Below are 20,000 nucleotides of genomic sequence, written 5' to 3'. Positions count from 1 at the left end.
GTATTCAGCCCACTACCAACCCTTTACGTGAAGCAAGATGAGGATTCAATGGAGGAAATGACGAAGCGAAGCGGGAAACAGTTCAACACAAAGCACATTTATTCGCGACGAACGGAAAGCACACATATTCAATTCCACCAAAAGCACACAGAAAAGAAAAACACAATTCAATTTACACAAAAAGCAAATGTAAAAGCGAAGACACAATGCAGAGCTAATACCGACTACCGAGCACACGGCAACACTTATACAATTCTACTTCACAGACGGCGCCGACAACACATACCCAAAACCAAGGAAAGAATACCCTCAAGGATGAGGCGGGCCTGAGGCCGAGACCGGGTCGGCCTACCCGTCTGGTGATGAGACGCGGAGCGGCGATGGCGCCCCAACCCCGCGGGCCTCGCGGGCAGTGTCTGGTAGGGGGTGGGAAAGGGGCCCCCTTGGTCGCACTATCTCAGCGCGGGGGGAAACAGGAGGGGGTTGCTGATGCTCGGGGTATAGAGGATTTTTATTGCCCCGCGACGAGCGTCTCCACCTCGGCCAAGTCGCGCTGTCGGCCTCCCTGGGGTGCAGCTCCCGACGCGAGCACCCCCTCGTCTGGTGTCGCCGCCTCTCCACAGCTCCGTCCCCTCCGTTCCGACTCCAACGCACACGACGACCAGCTCCTTCTTGCCAACTCCACCGCCCGCGAAGTCTTGACTCTCTGTTCCCTCTCGACTCTCCTACTCTCCTACTCTACTACTCACTGGACTGACGAACACGGTCGCTTATATCAGCCCCACGGCTTCGCCCTCTCATCTTTGACCCCCTCCCTTCGACCTTTCACCTCGCTCCCCATTGGCCCGAGAAAAAGTGGGCGTGAAGGCTTTTTGATCCATAAATTTGCATATATCGATCGCCCTCCAACGCCCTGGGGCGGGGCCACCCGCCCCTCGCTCACCGATTGGACGGCAAAAAGTGGGCGTGTGTCGTTTTTGATCCGTTTTTGAAGCACAAAATCCGTGATTTTGTACACGCTGTTCGGCGCGCGCCCTGCACGAGTCCAACACCGGTACCCACAGCGGCGCAAGAACGGTGGCGATGCGACGGTTGCGAGGTGTGACGTGAAGGTTGTGGCGGTTGTGGTGAAGCGGCGTTGTGGTTGGTGGTTGATGTTGTGGTTGTGGTGGTAATCATGGCGGTCGGTCCAAAATAAAGATAGCAAAAGAAAAACGGCTATCCTGAAGAGTCGCAGCACGCATAAATGACATGTATTCCCACTAGACAACGGGTTTGGGCCTAACTACACATGTACTTACCGAGATACCTCACCTAAGGGACCTGAATGGTGGTTTGCGAATTTGGTAACCACAACACTACCCCCTCCCCTTTTTACAGACTCGTCCTGAGTCGTCAAATTTTCGTGTGCCATCATGTGTAGTTTTCCCCTAGTACATTTTACCTACGGATCCCTGAGTGCGACATTCATGGTATTCGTGTCCCCAAAATAAATAACCTGAGGGCTGCGTAACTATCTAAACAAACTCACTCACACGGACGACTTAAATAAAATTGCCGGCGCTAAGACATACATGCCGGGGGCGCACTCATATTTACAGTACATCTTAACCTTAACTTACAAATTTTACACTAAACCATGGCCCAGGATCACTGAACTCTGCAAAAGAAAAGCAGTTAGCAGGGAGCCAGGCTGCCCACATGCAGTCTCTGGCTCAAAACAATGCAGGTGACAGGGAACGTGGCTGGCTGCTCATACGCAGTCCAAGGCCTTCCCTTTTGAACTGAACGCAGTGAACCACAACGGTGCATGGGCTGCACAAACGCAGTCTCCGTGCCAGCTCAAGTGGCACACGCAATGAGCACAACGAATGGATGCATGAACACAAACACGGTGCACGGGCCGCCACTGCAGGCCCGTGTTGTAGCTGCCAACGGGGCAGTTCTCGCAGCTTGCAAACTGTTGCTTTTACGATCCTGGCGCACATGGCAATGAATAGGGGGGGGCAAAGCAAAATTGAACGGGGCTGGTGAACATGGGCAGTGGGCATGGCATGGCAAAGGTAGCAGGCAAACACAGCCCGCAGAAGAAGGCCGCTGCAGGCAAACACAGCCGGCAGATGAACTGGCCGGCACAGGCCTTGAAGAAAAACAGCCAGCAGATGAACTGGCCGGCACAGGCCTTGCAGCACAGCAGCTGCAGACGATCCAGCCGGCACAGGCCTTGCAGCACAGCAGCCAGCAGATGAAGTGGCCGGCACAGGCCTTGAAGCAAAACACGGCCAGCCGATGGCACAGGCCTTGCAGCAAAACAACAGCTGCCGATGAAGTTGGCCGGCCTCCGCCTTGAAGCAAAACACGGCCAGCCGATGAAGTTGGCCAGCCTTTTCCGTTCAGTGGAGGTTGGTGGAGGGAGTGCGGTGGTGCTGGCCACTTGGAAGGCGGGCTCGGACCTACCTACCTGTCTCCCTCCCAACCTATCGCCTTTGCCTGTCACTGTACATACCCACTCCCTTAATTTGTCAAACCCCAATTTAGCCCCAACTTATTTTTTTGTTGTTTTTATTTTTATTTCCCCACTGTAAATCGTCCCCTAACCCCCTTTATCGTCCTTGTTCGGCTAACCTATCCTGTCACCTAGCCTACTCCCAACCCCTTCGTTCCCTTCCCGGAAGGGAACAAGGGAGAGCTTGCGTCCTGTGTCGAGGCCCAACGAAGCCTCAGAATGGCCTCCCCAGAGTTCGGCGATCTAACCCAAAGTGGGTCCAGCGGCCCACAACGACAGCGAGGGGATGGATGGTGCGGAGGGGTACATCTCCTAATCTACCCTAACCATTTAACTGTTAAACTACCCCGGGGCTTTCAACAAGCGCCTCTCGCTTAAACTATTGGTTCTAACAACCCAGATTCCCGTCGCCTGTGTTGGTGTCCTCACAATTTCGGGCCTCACCCCCCAATTTTCTCTCCGTGCCCTCACACTGTCTCCTGGCTGGGACACGTGGCTCCCTTTGGCAGGCACGACCCTCTGCCGATTCTCCCGCTATGGCACCCCCGGGCACTACACTGCCTCCGAGCCTACCAGCTCCCTAACACCGGGGAGTGCCCCCCATGGCACCTCCCCTGAAACGCACACGTGGCAGGCCGGCCTCCCGGGCCCCTTTCCGAGGGTCACCCGTGCCCACAACACTGCCCACGCGGCTAATGGCGCCCCGGGCCCCCGCACCAAGCAGGCGCACCCGTGCCCACTACTCTATCCCGGCCCCCCATGGGCCCTTGGCCTACCACGGCCGACTAGACTGGTGCCCGGGGTACCCACTCAGCGATACTCACCTTTCGCAGCCACGCTCCCAAGCCCGTCAACAGGGCTCCTGCACCCCTCCAAATGGGTCTCGAGCCTACATTCCCACCAACAACAAAACAACCTCCATTTTTCAATTTGACTAACCCAGCTAACTCACTTTACTCTGACCCCGGGGGTCCCTTGGGCGGGAGTCACTCCTCCCCCCAATCACTCATCGCACCATGCATTCCCCATTCACTCCATACACACAGACCCGCTGGCCTCACTCACTCACCAAGCACATGCTTCCACTTCACTCACCAACTCTTCAACACACACACCACTGAACTCTGCCATTCTTCTAACTACCTCCCCTAACTAACTCGTGCTCCCACGTCGTCCCTTACACTATAGCACGTTCCATTTAACCTACGTATCTAAACTACGTCCCCTCTACACATCCACAAGTCTGTCCACGTCTTCAAATAATCCCATTTTATTAATTTCCCAACCTAAATCTCGCTATAATCCCTCTACCTAATCCATTCTACGGACTCCATGAGGACTTACCCCTGCCCCATGAAGTCGGTCTAACTAAGCTAACCCTTCCCCCTAACTAGTTTCCATCCTGTGCCCCGGGTAAGGGGGTCTTCCACCCCTTGCCCAGGAATCCTGTGCACCCGAAAGTGAGGCTTGCTTTTTTTTTTTTTTTCTTTACATGCGCAGCACCAGCGCGGCAACTCAGAGCTCGCGCACTTTGCACCTGCCCGTGACGTCATGCAGCTGCACGTGTACCTCGTCCCTCCTTGGACGGTACCATCCGGCCGGGATACCCCTCCTGCCGGATTCCAACCCCACGTGCAGCCATGACGTCACCGTGCGCATAAAAAAAAACACAAGCCCCACGTCTCGAGGGGTTCCCCACGCGAACACATGTGCTTTGCCCGTTGGAGCTTAACACACACGATCGCGTGGAGAACCCGTCCGGTCCAAATCCATTATCCTGCCTAAACTTTGTCCGTCCGCGGGATCGGCAAATCCACCGCGTGCGTTTCCGGACCGGGACTTCACTCTCGCAAGCGAGCACGTGGCGGTCTCGTGCGTTGCACAGCACGGACCGCGTGCTCACTGCTGGGTGAACCCGGCACGGTCCCCGAAATAGCTACAGCCGCTACTCGGCTTTCTCTCCTCTGTCGCCGTCTCCGTCTCCATTCCACACACGCATACCTGCGTGTTACGACGCACACAGTCCACACCATTAAACTCACACCGGGAGACGCGGCTGCGTGCTCCCGCATGCCAACCGACATCTCCCTCACATACCGCTCTCTCACACACACGGTCTCCCTTGCATACGGCCGTTCACTCACGCGTGCCTCACTACTCACACAAACCATACTACTTACACACGCGGGGGCACTCACTCATACACCGTGCCTCACTCACACACGCGGGGGCACTCATCCGCGGTGCCTCACTCATACTGGCCGTTTCATCCACACACACGGCCTCTTCCACACACGGTGCCTCATCCACACACGGCGTGCTGGGAAGCACGTACACCGGCACAATCGCCACCACACCACTCACACACGGGGTCGCTTCCACACACGGGGACGCACTCACACCTTGCACCACACACACAGGGACAACCACACTGGGGATTTGTGTCCCCACAAGGGTCTCCGGGGCCTCTATACCCCCCAAGCTCTCCGTGCACCTGTCCACAGCACCCGTCCCCTCAACCTCGCAAAGCACGACCGAACTCACCTGGTCGTGACTCGCCTCAAGGGGGCAGACTCCCTCCCCTCGTTCCTGGAGGAGGCCATCCAGGTGCTCGCACTGGGTCTCCACACGCTCCGCGAGCTCACCCCCATTGTCCTCCACTACCTGTGTGTGTGCGTCACTTACCCCGTCTTCATCGTGTTGTCTCTCCTCTATTTTTTCTGTCTCCCGTGTCTCTATACATTTATAAGTTTCTGTCGTCGTCACCTCGTGTCTCGTCTCACACGTTTTGGTCTCCCCATTTAATTTTTCCCTTTTGGTCACCGTCGATTCCTCTGTCACGACCCTCGCCCAACACGCCCCCCGAATTATTTTTTCACCCGCCTCCACCGCGGGCCTGTCAGCCGTTGCACCCCCTTCCAGCTCGTTTGCTCCCACACGTGGAGTCGCCATTCCCAGCTCCCTGGTCACGGCCTTCATGCCCGCCTGCAGGCATCGGCCCATGTTCTGCATCTCACCCCGTAGCTCTTTCATTTCTTTTTTTATGTTTGTTTCCATTCCGTTTATTTGCTTGTTCATTTCGTTTTTCATTTCATTTGTGTTTGTATCCATCTTTTCGTTCATGCCTTTCATTTCGTTTTTCATATTCGTATCCATCTTTTGTGTATTCGCATCCATCGTCGTTTTCACTTCATTCATTTGCTTGTTCATGTCTTTCATTTCGTTTTTCATATTCGTATCCATCTTTTGTGTATTCGCATCCATCGTCGTTTTCACTTCATTCATTTGCTTGTTCATGTCTTTCATTTCGTTTTTCATTGCCGCCAGCATGGCGTATAGCTGGGCCATGTCGGGTGCGCTTGTGTGAGCCGTTTCGGCAGGGGTCGGGGAAGGGTTTTGGTGGAGGGGGGAAGGGGAGGTGTCATACACCGCGGCCGCTGCCGCACCCATTTCGGGCTCTGGGTTCAGTTGGGCGAGTCCGTGTTCCTGCACAATCAACATTTCCTGCTCGGGGATTCCATCCTGGACCATGGATTCTACACATTCTACATCCATTTCTAATACCCCCGGCTCCCGCTCGCCTTGAGACGCCATCTTGCTTTCTCGTGAAGGGTTAATTTCGCTCGCTCGTAATTTGGAGGGAATCGGGGTCGCTTCTCTCACCCCTGGACCGATTCCCGTGAATTTGGCCGGAGACAGGAGAGCCCGTTTCTCCTGTTCTCCGATACCAGTGCCGAGAGGAGGGCGATGGATTTGTATCCCACTCCTGACACCAGTGTTGCGGATTCGCGCCCGCCGGCGTGCTGGACGGCCACGTAACTCGAATCGCGGCACGTCGCCCACCGGACGGACAATCCAGTCGTGACCCTCTCGGACTAACGCCGGGAACCAGTCACGGGTGGACCTTTCGGTCTCACCGCGATCGAGCCAATCAGCCCCGCGTGGGATAGGGTTGCTCGCCAGAATTCGACCTACCTAAGTACCCACGCGGAGGGTAGACCGGGCGATCGCACCTCGCCGCAGGTCGATTTCGGACACGGGCCACTTAAGCGACCCGTTCCGTACTATCGGGATAACCGAGCGGTGTTATCGTCGACCTCGACGGTTCGATTAATTATCGGGCGTATTCAGCCCACTACCAACCCTTTACGTGAAGCAAGATGAGGATTCAATGGAGAAATGACGAAGCGAGCGGGGAAACAGTTCAACACAAAGCACATTTATTCGCGACGAACGGAAAGCACACATATTCAATTCCACCAAAAGCACACAGAAAAGAAAAACACAATTCAATTTACACAAAAAGCAAATGTAAAAGCGAAGACACAATGCAGAGCTAATACCGACTACCGAGCACACGGCAACACTTATACAATTCTACTTCACAGACGGCGCCGACAACACATACCCAAAACCAAGGAAAGAATACCCTCAAGGATGAGGCGGGCCTGAGGCCGAGACTGGGTCGGCCTACCCGTCTGGTGATGAGACGCGGAGCGGCGATGGCGCCCCAACCCCGCGGGCCTCGCGGGCAGTGTCTGGTAGGGGGTGGGAAATCTCAGCGCGGGGGGAAACAGGAGGGGGTTGCTGATGCTCGGGGTATAGAGGATTTTTATTGCCCCGCGACGAGCGTCTCCACCTCAGCCAGGTCGCGCTGTCGGCCTCCTTGGGGTGCAGCTCCCGACGCGAGCACCCCCTCGTCTGGTGTCGCCGCCTCTCCACAGCTCCGTCCCCTCCGTTCCGACTCCAACGCACACGACGACCAGCTCCTTCTTGCCAACTCCACCGCCCGCGAAGTCTTGACTCTCTGTTCCCTCTCGACTCTCCTACTCTCCTACTCTACTACTCACTGGACTGACGAACACGGTCGCTTATATCAGCCCCACGGCTTCGCCCTCTCATCTTTGACCCCCTCCCTTCGACCTTTCACCTCGCTCCCCATTGGCCCGAGAAAAAGTGGGCGTGAAGGCTTTTTGATCCATAAATTTGCATATATCGATCGCCCTCCAACGCCCTGGGGGCGGGGCCAATTCGCCCCTCGCTCACCGATTGGACGGCAAAAAGTGGGCGTGTGTCGTTTTTGATCCGTTTTTGAAGCACAAAATCCGTGATTTTGTACACGCTGTTCGGCGCGCGCCCTGCACGAGTCCAACACCGGTACCCACAGCGGCGCAAGAACGGTGGCGATGCGACGGTTGCGAGGTGTGACGTGAAGGTTGTGGCGGTTGTGGTGAAGCGGCGTTGTGGTTGGTGGTTGATGTTGTGGTTGTGGTGGTAATCATGGCGGTCGGTCCAAAATAAAGATAGCAAAAGAAAAACGGCTATCCTGAAGAGTCGCAGCACGCATAAATGACATGTATTCCCACTAGACAACGGGTTTGGGCCTAACTACACATGTACTTACCGAGATACCTCACCTAAGGGACCTGAATGGTGGTTTGCGAATTTGGTAACCACAACAATATATATACAGAAACAGTGGGGAGAACGAGTATTTGATACACTTACAAACTTACAAACAAACACGTAGAGGTCTGTAATTTTTTATCATAGGTACACTTCAACTGTGAAAGACGGAATCTAAAACAAGAATCCTGAAAATCACACTGTATTATTTTTAAATAATTCATTTGCATTTTATTGCATGAAATAAGTATTTGATCACCTACCAACCAGGAAGAATTCCGGCTCTCACAGACCTGTTCTTTTTGTCTTTAAGAAGCCCTCCCATTCTCCACTCATTACCTGTATTAACTGCACCTGTTTGAACTCGTTATCTGCATAAAAAACAGCTGTCCACACTCAATCAATAAGACTCCAACCTCTCCACAATGGGCAAGACCAGAGAGCTGTCTAAGGACATCAGGGACAAAATTGTAGACTTGCATAAGGCTGGGATGGGCTACAGGACAATAGGCAAGCAGCTTGGTGAGAAGGCAACAACTGTTGGCGCAATTATTAGAAAATGGAAGAAGCTCAAGATAACAGTCAATCTCCCTTGGTCTGGGGCTCCATGCAAGATCTCACCTCGTGGAGCCTCAATGATCATGACAAATGTGAGGGATCAGCCCAGAACGACACTGTAGGACCTGGTCAATGACCTGAAGAGAGCTGAGACCACAGTATCAAAGAAAACCATAAGTAACACACTACGCAGTCATGGATTAAAATCCTGCAGCGCACGCAAGGTCCCTCTGCTCAAGCCAGCGCATGTCCAGGCCCGTCTGAAGTTTGCCAATGACCATCTGCATGATCCAGAGGAGGAATGGGAGATGTCATGTGGTCTGATGAGACCAAAATAGAGCTTTTTGGTTTAAACTCCACTCGCCGTGTTTGGAGGAAGAAGAAGGATGAGTACAACCCCAAGAACACCATCCCAACCGTGAAGCATGGAGGTGGAAACATCATTCTTTGGGGACGCTTTTCTGCAAAGGGGACAGGATGACTGCACCGTATTGAGGGAAGGATGGATGGGCCCATGTATCGCGAAATCTTGGCCAACAACCTCCTTCCCTCAACAAGAGCATTTAAGATGGGGCGTGGCTGGGTCTTCCAGCATGACAATGACCCGAAACACACAGCCAGGGCAACTAAGGAGTGGCTCCGTAAGAAGCATCTCAAGGTCCTGGAGTGGCCTCGCCAGTCTCCAGACCTGAACCCAATAGAAAATCTTTGGAGGGAGCTGAAAGTCTGTGTTGCCCAGCGACAGCCCCGAAACCTGAAGGATCTGGAGAAGATCTGTATGGAGGAGTGGGCCAAAATCCCTGCTGCAGTCTGTGCAAACCTGGTTAAGAACTACAGGAAACGTCTGATCTCTGTAATTGCAAACAAAGGTTTCTGTACCAAATATTAAGTTCTGTTTTTCTGATGTATCAAATACTTATTTCATGCAATAAAATGCAAATTAATTATTTAAAAATCATACAATGTGATTTTCAGGATTTTTGTTTTAGATTCCATCTTTCACAGTTGAAGTGTACCTATGATAAAAATGACAGACCTCTACGTGCTTTGTCAGTGGGAAAACCTGCAAAATCGGCAGTGTATCAAATACTTGTTCTCCCCACAGTATATATGTATATGTATATATGTATATATGTATATATATATATATATGTATATATATATATGTATATATATATACATATATATATACATATATATATATACATATATATATATATATACATATATACATATATACATATACATATATATACATATATATATATATATATATACATATATATATATATATATATATATATATATATATATATATATATATATATATATATATATATATATACATATATATATATATATATATACATATATATATATATATATATATATATATATATATATATATACATATATATATATATATATATATACATATATATATATATATATATATATATATATATATATATATATATATATATATACATATATATATATATATATATATATATATATATATATATATATATATATACATATATATATATATATATACATACATATACACACACGAGGTGTGTTCAAAAAGTATCCAACCTTAATTTTTCGTGCGTAAACAAATGAAGCTCGGGAGGCGTGGTTTGGTGCACGTATGTAAGCGATCCTAATCCGTATGCGTGATTATTTTCCCGCCTGCAGAAGCTGTCGGTCGCCGACAGACCGCCGATGAGTGAGGAAGTGTAAGTGAGCGCCGTCGGATTTTCGTTTTTGACAAAATGACGGAAAAACTTGAACAACGCTACTGCATCAAATTTTGTGTAAAGCTTGGCGATTCCCAAGTGGAAACGATCCGCAAGATTCAACAGGCCTTCGGGAACGAAGCAATGGGCACCACACAGATAAAAGAGTGGTACAACCGCTTTAAAGATGGTCGCACATCAGTGGAAAGTACAGCACGTTCTGGTAGGCCCTCAACATCCCGAAATGAGATCGTCATTGACCAAGTGAGGATCCTGCTGATGCAGGATCGTCGAATCACGATCAGAGAAATTGCAGACGAGGCGGCGTCAGCATTGGATCCGTTCATTCCATTGTGACTGAGGATTTGGGCTTAAGGAGAATCTCAGCGAAGTTCATGCCAAAGCTGCTAACGATCGAGCAGAAGCAACTCCGTTTGGAGATCGCACAGGACATGCTGGAGACTGTGAACAGTGATCCCAACTTCTTCAACACAGTGATCACTGGCGATGAGACCACAGTGATCCGTCATTTTGTCAAAAACGAAAATCCGACGGCACTCACTTACAATTCCTCACTCATCGGCAGTTTGTCGGCGACTAACAGCTTCTGCAGGTGCGAAAATATTCACGCATACGGATTAGGATCGCCTACATTCGTGCACCAAACCACGCCTCCCGAGCTTCATTTGTTTACACACGAAAAATTAAGGTTGGATACTTTTTGAACACACCTCGTGTATATATATATATATATATATATATATATATATATATATATATATATATATATATATATATATATATATATATATATATATATATATATATATGTCTGATGAATGCATCCACACATCCAGGTCCTCAGACAGATATTTCCTTCAATGCATGTTCAGATTCGCCCCATCCCCATGACTAATGGGATTTTAAATGTGATGCATTGAGAAGTGTAAAGGATAGATCCCCTCTCTTATGGGAAGCTTTTGCTTTACGACAGACACGTTTACACACATTTCTTTCACGAGCTCTGAAGCCCGCCCCCATTCTTCCTCAGCGGCAATCTTTCGTGAGCTCTGACGCCCGCCTTTTTGGGGAGTGCACGGGTCGTCATGGTAACCGTGCGCCAGGGGGCAGGGTGAGCTTGGGGCGGACGGCACCCCGCGGAGACGGCCAGGAGATATAAAAACGAGCGAGAGGTACGTTCTGAAGAGAAAAGAGGAGAGAAAAGCGTGAGGCGAGAAAAGCAGAAGGAGAGATAAGCATGAGGAGAGAAAAGCATGAGGAGAGAAAAGCGTGAGGAGAGAAAAGCATAAGGAGAGAAAAGCATGAGGAGAGAAAAGCATGAGGAGAGAAAAGCGTGAGGAGAGAAAAAGTGTGAAGAGAAAAGCGTGAGGAGAGAAAAGTGTGAGGAGAGAAAAGTGTGAGGAGAAAAAGCGAAAGAGGAAAAAGAAAGCCAAAGGAGAGAGGAAAAAGCAGAGGGCGAGAGAAGCGAGCAAGAAGCGGGTGCCTGACCAGCGCCGACGAAACAATTCGTGTGCGCGTGTGGGTGTGGGTGTGAGCAGCGCTGCCAACAAGTGGGGCACGGGTCGGTCACCAACAAGACCAGGGTTTCAACCCGCGACGGACGATTTCAGTACCCTCCAAACTTCGACTGGCGTTCAAGGCTGCCCCTTGAGAGAGTGCCCGGCAAAGCTGGGTGCTGGCGACGGGAGTGACACACGCACGCATTTCAAGCCGTTTTCGCTTCACGGACGACTTTCTGGTGAGCAAGACGATTCCCCCCCTCCCCCTGAATGATCTGCTGGGTACTCTTGTATGTGTTTAGCTGTAAGCCAACCCCCGATAAGCATCAGCTCTTTGTCTCTTTCCTGGCATTTTGATTGATTTTGCTTTGAAATTCATTCTTTATTTACCTCAGCAAATAAAAAGTTCTTTTTATTTATTTATTTTATTATTAATAAATTATTTGTCGATTTCCAACCTGTCCGTGTTTGTCCTTGCCTTCCATTGGTCAAGCATTGTTCGAACCGAGATAGACTGGGAGGTAATTACCACAGATTTCACCAAAATCGTTGGCACGCACCAGCACTTAAAACGCTCGGCCGTCCTAATTAATATCTAATCAGATAATATTGGTGCTTTGCCGAGGGTGCGCTCCCCGCTCAGGTAACTACGTGACCTCTAGTTAAACGGAATAATTAGACGGCGGACACTGGAACTCGTGGTCGACTGGGTGGCGTTCGTGGTTCTAAAACAACCCACCGTACCGAAACGTTAATTGTGAGCGGTGGCCCCAGGTCCAGCTCTACCGAGGACAACCAGGGATTAATCCCCCTGAGTGACAAGCTGGTGTCTCAGTACTCATGGCCGCAACAATATATATATATATATATATATATATATATATATATATATATATATATATATATATATATATATATATATATATATATATATATATATAGTGCAACGGTGGTGGAAATTCACAGAACACCATTCGGGTTCCCCAGAGATCAGTTATTCCGATAAGTATGTGTTTCAGGTGAGGTTCCCTCACCATGTATAACGGGTCTTGTTCGTGTGCCGGGCTGTGAATCTTTGAGTTAGCCGTTATTCTTTTTCTATCTTTTATTTTAAACAAACAACATCCCCTCATCAATAAACTCTACAACCACGCCACCTCCACCACAATGCCAACAACTCTACAACCACGCCATCCCCACCACAGCGCCATCAACATCGCGACACAATCACGCCCGCCTCAGCAACAGCGGCAAAGTGCCGTTGTCGCAGACACACCGCGCCATCGAGGCCACATTCCACCCTCCGTGTGCAGTCAGCCGTTTCGCGGCTGATTAGCATAAACGGATCAAAACGGGCTTTGCTGTGGAAGAAATTGGCCATTCGGAACGTCCGTATGCAAACCAGCGGTGAAGACGGCTGATTACCATAATCGGATCAAAACGAGCTTTGTTGTGAAGGGAACTGGCCAATCAGAGGTGAAAGGGGCGGAGCCAGCCTGGGGTGAAGGTTCAAGGGTGAAAGGGGGAGCGCTGGCTTCGGGTGCCGAAACCTACAGCGGCTTCACCTCTCGGGGCTATAAAAAGGCGCGTTGGGACGCTGAGAGATCAGATCGTTGGCGGGCGAGGAGATAGTTGGCGGGCGAGGAGATAGTTGGCGGGCAAGCAGTTCGTTGGCGGTTCGTCAAGGAGAGCGGAGCGCGAGGAGTCGGGCGGGCCACCATCCCCGACCAACCAAGCCCGCAGCTCGTCGAGGAGAGCGGAGCGTGGGGAGTCGGGCACGCTGCCAGGTCCCCGACCGACCAAGTCACCATTCGGGCCGCTGCCACGTTGGCAACGGGCCAGCGAGACGAAGACCACCGAGTCGCCACCAAGGGGCGGCAAGGTAACCAGCCCGGTCTCTCGGAGCCCTCGGTCAACCAGGCTCCCGAGTTGGAAATAAAGGCTCATGAGCCCTTTTCTTTCCTTGGGTTTTTGTGTGAAAGTCTGTGGCGCCTTGTCTTCCTTTAAGTAGAACCGTCATAAGTACGTGCTTGTATAGAAACATAGAACTCGGCTGTAGGCTCTTTGCTCGTGTCTTGTTCCCATCCCACCATTCATTGATTGCATGCTTGTGAAAATAAATGCCCCTTGTTCAAATGTTCACCTGCTCGTTTGCGTCATTTTCCTTGTACTGACTTACACGGCACGTCTTGAGAATTAGCTGGCTAATTAAGCCGATAGAAGCAATAATCTGGTCCGACGGGACTTGGCGATATCAAACCGCTCGGCTACGCACACGGAACGGGCACGCTTAAGCTGCTCGTGTCCATACAAGTTCCCGTCGAGGTATACACTCTCGGTATTTTCTGTCCGCGCAAATAGTTAGGTAGATCGACAATTCGGCGATTGACCCTGTAGCGTGTGGACAGAGTATTGACTAGTTTATGGTGCATTAAGGCATCCGTGGCTGGTTTCTGGGGTTGGTCCGGAAAGCCACGACTGGATTTCGGCCTTCGGTGGGCGTGCGACCGCGATTTGGCTGAAGCGGTCGTCCGCACGTGGCGGAAATCTATAACAATATATATATGTATATATATATACGTATATATATATATATATATATATATATATATATATATATATGTATATATATATTTATATATATATATATATATATATATATATATATATATATATACATATATATATATATATATATATATATATACACATATATAGATATATATGTATATATATATATATATATATATATATATATATATATATATATATATATATACACATATATATATACATATATATATATATATATATACACATATATATATACATATATATATATATATATATATATACACATATATATATACATATATATTGTTGTGGTTACCAAATTCGCAAACCACCATTCAGGTCCCTTAGGTGAGGTATCTCGGTAAGTGCATGTGTAGTTAGGCCCAAACCCGTTGTCTAGTGGGAATACATGTCATTTATGCGAGCTGCGACTCTTCAGGATAGCCGTTTTTCTTTTACTATCTTTATTTTGGACCAACCGCCAGGATTACCATCACAATTACAACCACAACCACCGCTTCACCACAACCGCCACGACCTTCCCGTCACACCTCGCCACCGTAGCATCACCGTCATCTCGCGCCACTCATGGGTACCGGTGTTGGACTCATGCAGAACGCGCGTCGAACAGCGTGTACAAAATCACGGATTTTCTGCTTCAAAAACGGATCAAAAACGACACACGCCCACTTTTTGCCGTCCAATCGGTGAGCGAGGGGCGACTGGCCCGCCCCAGGGCGATCGATATATGCAAATTTGTGGATCAAAAAGCCTTCACGCCCACTTTTTCTCGGGCCAATGGGGAGCGAGGTGAAAGGTCAAAGGGAGGGGGTCAAAGGCGAAGTTACGGGGGGGATAAAAGGACGGTGTTCGTCAGTCAGAAGGGAGTCGCAAGAGAGAACGGAAAAGGAGTCAGCAGAGAACGAGAACGGAGGGAGGAGGAGAACGAAGAGAGAGAACGAGAGTCGCAAACGAGAACGAAAGAAGTCTGGAGCCCGAAGCCTGCAGTGGCTGGAGAAGCTGAAGAGAGTCGGACGAGGGGGTGCTCGCGTCGGTGCCAGGAGCTGCACGCCCGAGGGAGGCCGGCAGCGCGACCTGGCCGAGGTGGAGACGCACACCAGGGATAATAAAGATCCTCTATACCCCGAGCATCAGCAACCCCCTCCTGTTTCCCCCCGCGCTGAGATAGTGCGACCAAGGGGGCCCCGTTCCCACCCCCAGCCAGGCACTGTCCACGAGGCCCGCGGGTTGCGGGGCCATCGCCGCTCCGCGTCTCATCACCAGACGGGTAGGCCCGACCCGGTCTCGGCCTCAGGCCTACCTCATTCTTGAGGGTATTTCTTTTCCTTGGTTTTGGGTATGTGTTGTCGGCGCCGTCTGTGAAGTAGAATTGTATAAGTGTTGCCGTGTGCTCGGTAGTCGGTATTAGCTCTGCATTGTTTCTCTTTTATATTTGCTTTTTGTGTAAATTGAATTGTGTTTTTCTTTTCTGTGTGCTTTTGGTGGAATTGAATATGTGTGCTTCCCGTGTGCCGCGAATAAATGTGCTTTGTGTTGAACTGTTTCCCGCTTCGCTTCGTCTTTTCCTCCATTGAATCCTCATCTTGCTTCACGTAAAGGGTTGGTAGTGGGCTGAATACGCCCGATAATTAATCGAACCGTCGAGGTCGACGATAACACCGCTCGGTTATTCTGATAGTACAGAACGGGTCGCTTAAGTGGCCCGTGTCCGAAGTCGACCTGCGGCGAGGTGCGATCGCCCGGTCTACCCTCCGCGTGGGTACTTAGGTAGGTCGAATTTGGCGAGCAACCCTATCCCACGCGGGGGCTGATTGGCTCGATCGCGGTGAGACCGAAAGGTCCACCCGTGACTGGTTCCCGGCGTTAGTCCGAGAGGGTCACGACTGGATTGTCCGTCCGGTGGGCGACGTGCCGCGATTCGAGTTACGTAGCCGTTCGCACGCCGGCGGGCGCGAAAACCGCAACACTGGTGTCAGGTCGTGCGATACAAATTCATCGCCCTCCTCGCGGCACTGGTATCGGAGAACAGGAAAACGGGCTCTCCTGTCTCCGGCTAAATTTACGGGAATCGGTCCAGGGGTGAGAGAAGCGACCCCCGATTCCCTCCAAATTACGAGCGAGCAAATTAACCCTTCACAAGAAGCAAGATGGCGTCTCAAGGCGAGCGGGAGCCGGGGGTATTAGAAATGTATATGTGTAATAATGTAGAGTCCATGGTCCAGGATGGAATCCCCGAGCAGGAAATGTTGATTGTGCAGGAACACGGACTCGCCCAACTGAACCCAGGGCCCGAGGTGGGTGCGGCAGCGGCCGCGGTGTGTGACACCTCCCCCCCCCTCTCCACCAAGACCCTTCCCCAACCCTTGCCGAAACGGCTCAGCTGAGTGCATCCAACATGGCCCAGCTATGCGCCATGCTGGCGGCAATGAACGAAAAGATGAATGCGAAAATGATCGAAAAAATGGATGCAAACACAAATGAAATGAAAAACGAAATGAAAGACATGAACAAGCAAATGAATGAAGTGAAAACGACGATGGATGCGAATACACAACAAATAAACGAAAAGATGGATACAAAAATGAACGGAATGGAAACAAAAATGAAAGAGCTGCGGGGTGAGACGCAGAACATGGGCCAATGCCTGCAGGCGGGCATGAAGGCAGTGAGCAGGGAGCTTAAAATGGCGACTCCACGTGTGGGAGCAAACGAGCTGGGTGGGGGTGCAACGGCTGACAGGCCCGCGGTGGAGGCGGGTGAAAAAATAATTCGTGGAACGTGTTGGGCGAGGGTCGTGACGATGACCGAAAGGGAAAAATTAAATGGGGAGACCAAAACGTGTGAGACGAGACACGAGGTGACGACAACAGAAATAATAGTTGAGACAAGGGAGGTAAAGGGTGAAGAGTTGGCAGAGACATGGGAGATGGGAACGATAGAGGGAAGACTACACGATGAAGACGGGGTAAGTGACGCGCACGCACACACGGAGGTAGTGGAGGACAATGGGGTTGAGCTCGCGGAGCGTGTTGGGACCCGGTGCGAGCACCTGGATGGCCTCCTCCAGGAACGAGGGGAGGGAGTATGCCCCCTTGAGGCGAGTCACGACCAGGTGAGTTCGGTCGTGCTTTGCGAGGTTGAGGGGACGAGTGCTGTGGACGGGTGCACGGAGAGCTTGGGGGGTATAGAGGCCCCGGAGACCCTTGTGGGGACACAAATCCCCAGTGTGGTTGTCCCTGTGTGTGTGGTGCAAGGTGTGAGTGCGGCACCGTGTGTGGAAGCGACCCCGTGTGTGAGTGGTGTGGTGGCGATGGTGCCAGAGTGCGTGCTTCCCAGCACGCCGGGTGTGGATGGGGCACCGTGTGTGAGTGAGGCCGTGTGTGTGAGTGAAACGGCCAGTATGAGTGAGGCACCACGTGTGAGTGGTGTGGTGGCGATGGTGCCAGAGTGCGTGCTTCCCAGCACGCCGGGTGTGGATGGGGCACCGTGTGTGAGTGAGGCCGTGTGTGTGAGTGAAACGGCCAGTATGAGTGAGGCACCACGTGCGAGTGGTGTGGTGGCGATGGTGCCGGAGTACGTGCTTCCCAGCACGCCGTGTGTGGATGAGGCACGGAGTGTGAGTGAGGCACCGCGGGTTAGTGCCCCCGCGTGTGTGGGTGAGGCACCGTGTGTGGAAGAGACCGCGTGTGTGAGGGTCGCCGTGTGTATGAGTGAGGTACCGCGGGTGAGTGCCCCCGCGTGTGTGGATGAGGCACGGTGTGAGAGTAGTGAGGCACGCGTGAGTGAACGGCCGTGTGCAAGGTCGCTGTGTGCAAGGGAGACCGTGTGTGTGAGAGAGCGGTATGTGAGGGAGATGTCGGTTGGCATGCGGGAGCACGCAGCCGCATCTCCCGGTGTGAATGTGATGGTGTGGACTGTGTGCGTCGTAACACGCAGGTGTGCGTGGGTGGAATGGAGACGACGACGGCGACAGAGGAGAGAAAGCCGAGTAGCGGCTGTAGTTGTTTCGAGGACCGTGCCGGGTTCACCCAGCAGTGAGCACGCGGTTCGTGCTGTGCAACGCACGAGACCACCACGTGCTCGCTTGCGAGAGTGAAGTCCCGGTCCGGAAACGCACGCGGTGGATTTGCCGATCCCGCGGACGGACAAAGTTAGGCAGGTAAATGGATTTGGACCGGACGGGTTCTCCACGCGATCGTGTGTGTAAAGCTCCAACGGGCAAAGCACATGTGTTCGCGTGGGGAACCCCTCGAGACGTGTGGCTTGTGTTTTTTTTTTATGCGCACGGTGACGTCATGGCTGCACGTGGGGTTGGAATTCGGCAGGAGGGGTATCTCTGCCGGATGGTCCCGTCCAAGGAGGGACGAGGAACACGTGCAGCTGCATGACGTCACGGGCAGGTGCAAAGTGCGCGAGCTCTGAGTTGCCGCGCAGGTGCTGCGCATGGAAAAAAAAAAAAAAGCAAGCCTCACTTTCGGGTGTACAGGATTCCTGGGCAAGGGGTGAAAGACCCCCTTACCTGGGCACAGGATGGAAACTAGTTAGGGGGAAGGGTTAGCTTAGTTAGACCGACTTCATGGGGCAGGGGTAAGTCCTCATGGAGTCCGTGGAATGGATTAGTTAGAGGGATTGTAGCCAGATTTAGGTTGGGAAATAAAATGAATTTTTGAGTTTGGAGACATGGACAGACTTGTGAATGTGTAGAGGGGACGTAGTTTAGCTACGTAGTGTTAAAAGGAACGTGCTGTAGTATAAGGGACGACGTGGGAGCACGAGTTAGTTAGGGGATGTAGTTAGAAGGATGGCAGAGTTCAGCGGTGTGTGTGTTGAAGAGTTGGTGAGTTGTGAGGTGAGTACATGGTGAGTGAGTGAGGCCAGCGGGTCTGTGTGTGTGGAGTGAATGGGGAATGCATGGTGCGATGAGTGATTGGGGGGAGGAGTGACTCCCGCCCAAGGGACCCCGGGGTCAGAGTTAAGTGAGTTAGCTGGGTTAGTCAAATTGAAAAATGGAAGTCGTTTTGTTGTTGGTGGGAAAGTAGGCTCGAGACCCATTTGGAGGGGTGCAGGAGCCCTGTTGACGGGCTTGGGAGCGTGGCTGCGAAAGGTGAGTATCGCTGAGTGGGTACCCCGGGCACCAGGCTAGTCGGCCGCGGTAGGCCATGGGCCCATGGGGGGCCGGGATAGAGTAGTGGGCACGGGTGCGCCTGCTTGGTGCGGGGGCCCGGGGCGCCATTAGCCGCGTGGGCAGTGTTGTGGGCACGGGTGACCCTCGGAAAGGGGCCCGGGAGGCCGGCCTGCCACGTGTGCGTTTCAGGGGAGGTGCCATGGGGGGCACTCCCCGGTGTTAGGGAGCTGGTAGGCTCGGAGGCAGTGTAGTGCCCGGGGGTGCCATAGCGGGAGATTCGGCAGAGGGTCGTGCCTGCCAAAGGGAGCCACGTGTCCCAGCCAGGAGACCGTGTGAGGGCACGGAGAGAAAATTGGGGGGCGAGGCCCGAAATTGTAAGGACACCAACACAGGCGACGGGAATCTGGGTTGTTAGAACCAATAGTTTAAGCGAGAGGCGCTTGTTGAAAGCCCCGGGGTAGTTTAGCAGTTAATGGTTAGGGTAGATTAGGAGATGTACCCCTCCGCACCATCCATCCCCTCGCTGTCATTGTGGGCCGCTGGACCCA

The 20,000-nt window shown here is 51.6% G+C and overlaps 1 protein-coding gene and 1 long non-coding RNA gene across 3 annotated transcripts in view; one reads left to right on the top strand and one right to left on the bottom strand.

Moving 5' to 3' along the window:
* The window catches only part of UBR2 (ubiquitin protein ligase E3 component n-recognin 2), a 213,797-nt gene that overhangs the window by 33,897 nt on the left and 159,900 nt on the right, over nucleotides 1-20,000 (bottom strand). The gene's annotated exons all lie outside the window — the stretch shown is intronic.
* Nucleotides 1-20,000, top strand: part of LOC147014124 (uncharacterized) — a 157,906-nt gene that overhangs the window by 66,356 nt on the left and 71,550 nt on the right. The window contains exon 1 of one of the 2 annotated variants that reach the window (XR_015050652.1): nucleotides 11,835-11,971. The exons of the other annotated variant lie outside the window; for it this stretch is intronic. This is a non-coding gene — a long non-coding RNA (uncharacterized LOC147014124). Of the gene's footprint in view, nucleotides 1-11,834; nucleotides 11,972-20,000 lie in introns of those variants that run through there. 2 annotated transcript variants of the gene reach the window in all.

Source organism: Eptatretus burgeri, chromosome 13 (assembly GCF_056783735.1).
Source record: "Eptatretus burgeri isolate ZD-2024b chromosome 13, Ebu_testis_v1, whole genome shotgun sequence".
NCBI classification, from domain to species: domain Eukaryota; kingdom Metazoa; phylum Chordata; class Myxini; order Myxiniformes; family Myxinidae; genus Eptatretus; species Eptatretus burgeri.
Note: the sequence above shows the minus strand (reverse complement) of the source record. Positions and strands in the feature narration are given on the sequence as shown.